This window comes from Bison bison, unplaced genomic scaffold (genome assembly GCF_000754665.1).
Source record: "Bison bison bison isolate TAMUID 2011002044 unplaced genomic scaffold, Bison_UMD1.0 scf7180017864518, whole genome shotgun sequence".
In the NCBI taxonomy this organism is placed as follows: domain Eukaryota; kingdom Metazoa; phylum Chordata; class Mammalia; order Artiodactyla; family Bovidae; genus Bison; species Bison bison.
In genome coordinates, this window is record NW_011495071.1 from 3,000,918 (window position 1) to 3,004,292 (window position 3,375).

The 3,375-nt window shown below is 45.6% G+C and overlaps 1 pseudogene; it reads left to right on the plus strand.

The window, feature by feature from the left end:
• The window catches only part of LOC104981487, a 9,047-nt pseudogene extending 5,963 nt beyond the window's left edge, over positions 1 to 3,084 (plus strand).
• Positions 3,085 to 3,375: the final 291 nt, after the last annotated feature.

Below are 3,375 nucleotides of genomic sequence, written 5' to 3' on the forward strand. Positions count from 1 at the left end.
CCCCCAAAAAAAAAAACCCCCGCCTGTGACTGCAGCTCCAGCCAGTGCCTATGGAGCTCCAGCTTGATCATTATCTCCCCTTCGAGTCTGCCAGGGAATGACAGCTTCAGCCTTTGTGGATTTAAGCCTGCCCATGATCTTCTCTGACTGCATCCCTTGTGGATTTCCAACTTGCTTAGACAGCCTCCATAATTGCTCTCATTTTATCCTCTGGAGAGGGAAAGGTTGGTGCTCTAGGAGGAAAACATGTCTGGCGTAATGCCAGCTTGAGATTCTGGAACACTCTGAATATCCCCCTTAGTCCCATCTATCCCCCCTCTTTAGCTTCATCTATCAGCAATGAGTCCATCAACCTCACGGAGTCTCCATCTGTAGCATGGTCCACCTACACCCACAGTATCCCTGCATCCCCTCAAATAGCCCCACCTCCTTCAAGTTCTGTTTGGATCATCCCACTGAGGTTAGTTCAAGCCACCAGACCCTCTACTGCCATCCCACAGTCTAATGAGCCCCAAGCACATCCCCTTCCATCCAACCCTCTGTAGAGTGTTTATCTCGATGAAGAAATTAAATGAATGACTCCTAAGTCTAATAAGAAGGACGCTTTAATGAGTGAAAATTGGGAAAATGCTAGATTCAGTTAAGTTATTCCAGACCATTATTGCATATTAATAAATAGTGAAGAAACCCCAAGTGTCTGTTGCCGTATTGCTTGCTTTGAATACAAAGAGAAGGATAAACATGTATTTAGAAGGAAAAGAAATCTATGTGGTCTCATACGGTAATGAGCTGCTTTCTTTCATCAGCATATTGTCTCGGAGCACTCCCTTCTGTCTTGTTATTTTGCCTGAAGTCTAGAATAGGGGGTGCCCAAGCATTTCCAAGAGGGCAGGGCAGCCCCTCCTGCAGGGCCTGGGCTCGTGTGTGCTAAGTCTCTTCAGTCGTGTCCAGCTTTGTGCGACACTATGGACTGCAGCCTGCGAGGCTCCTCCTGGGATTCTCCAGGCGAGAATCCTGGAGAGGGAGGTGACTCCTGCTCACTAGCCCCTCACTAGTCTTCTCCCCTCACTAGCTCCTTTTCTCCCCAGCCAGAAATTTGACTTTTCTTTGGCAAATGGAAATCAGGAATATCTTGGGATCATCTTTGCCTGCTCCCAACTCCTTACCTTCCATCCATCATTCAAGTTGGTCATCTCTCAAGTCCACCCCTTCTTCCAACTACCCACAGCTACCCCCCTGACCATCCACCAGCATCTTCCCCAGAATGACTCTAACACCCGCCCAGTTTGTCTCCTGCTTCTCGTCTATTCCATTCTAATCAGTCTGCACCTTTACTCCTTCCTTTTCAGGAAATCTAGATGCGCAAGTATCAACATGAAAGGATAAAATCAATGAAAATGTACCCTTCTTTTTTCTACCATGCTGCCAAAGCAGCATTTCCTAGAGCAAATCTAAACAGATTAAAAACCTACCATGGCTCTCAAGCTCCCATGATAAAAAGCATTCATTCGTTTACTCACTCATTCATTCAGCAAGTTTTTGTTGCTTCCTACCAAGTACCAGATATACCATTCTAGATTCTGGAGTTACATTAACAAACGAGTCAGACAGAGCCCCTGCCCTCAAGGAGTTTATAGTCTAGTTGGGCCAAGCCAACAATTAGAGGGCCGTCTCTGACAGGGAGGAACAGGATGTAATGGGAGCACCTAATGTGAATCCAGGGTGTTCTTAGCAGGGCACAGACGGTTTATTCCAAGTGTATCAAACATACTTTTCTAGCCTAATTTTTCCTTCGCTTAACCCCTTTCGCATAAGCCAGTCTCCAGTCCTTCCTGCACTAAACCACAGCACCGGTGTTCCTGCTGTCCTCTGTTCCTGAAAGACCATCCCCCTTATGCTAATTATTTTAGTCCACCAGTCAGCCAATATATATTTGTTGAGAATGTACTATGTGCCAAGCACTGTGTAAGCACCAAAGATACAATGCTGAGCAAAAATCGCACTCAATCCCTGCTCCAAAGATCTTGCCCTGGTTAATGGGAAGAAACACACACGAACCAAAGGACCACAGAAGGTCCTCAGTTCCGTCTGTGAGGAAGTGCTCTGAGAAGTACCAGGTGCAAAAGAGAGCGTGAAACAGACGGAAGACGGAGTCTGAACCCGTGTCCTCTGCATTGGCAAGTGGATTCCCATTAGACCACCAGTGAAGTCCTAGGCAGAGCCTTTAGAGCCAAGGTAAAGACTGGGCCTTATCCCTAGAGCAATGGCAATCATTTTTTAAATGCAGCCCAGGAAGACTCGTCGTTTGGCTTGTACACAGAGACGGAGCTATCGATATTCAACCGCGGGGCGGAAGGCGTTTGTGAGGGGCCAAGAAAGAGACCCTCAAGATTCCCAGTGGTGTCCGTGACTTTGGAGCAGAGCCTCAGTGACCAGTCCTACAGCACCTGGTGCTTCGACTATTGCGATGTCCGCACCTGATGATCATCCTGGGGACGGGATGCATGGTGCTCAACCTGTTGATGGCAATTCTGCTGACCGCGGAGGTAACACACCCAAACTCAAGGCTAGCTGTATGAAGTCACTGGCAATTACTGTTCGTCCCGGAGAATGACTGATAATGCCTGTTTTCTTTTTTGCTGTCTCTGTTCTTATGTTTACCATCAGTTTAATGCTGGTATACAGAGGAATTTCTTATCAATTGGGTTGGTTGATTCTGCTCGTCCGCTCCTGGCTTTTTGACTTTTTTCTCAGCTGCCTGGTTACTTTCAGTTCTCTCACTTATTTGCCAAGAATCAAAGACTATATGGATCAATTACCTGATTTTCCCTATAAAGGTGACCTCCTGGCATCGGACTCCAGCTACTTCCTGTTCATTGTTCTTGTGTTCTTCGCCTTGTTCATCACTTTAAGGCTTATCTGATCAACTGTGTTTGGGACTGTTATGAATACATCAGCAGCAACATGCTATAGATTGCTGTGTATCCGGCCTTTGAAGCACCTCCCCAGTATGTTTTGCCAACCTATGAAATGGCAGTGAAGATGCCTGGGAAAGAACCAACGCCTCCTTATATACCTGCCTGAAGAAATTCTGCCTTTGTCAATAAACCCTGTACCACCTTTTTGTCCTGATACATGTTTGATACAAAGTACATTTTCCTTTGTTCAAGTATTTATTTTCAAACACTGACAAGCTATTTGGATATCAGATTGTGTTGTTGCTGTTGTTAAGAATATTACATTTTAGTCATTTTTGAAGATTATCTAGGTTAAGCAAGAGCAAAATGCCATTGTTTGCCTTTGATGGGGGTTGGAGGAAAGCGGGTATTCTCTACACCTATTCTTTTTTAACTTGGCACTTTCTTTTTATAATAG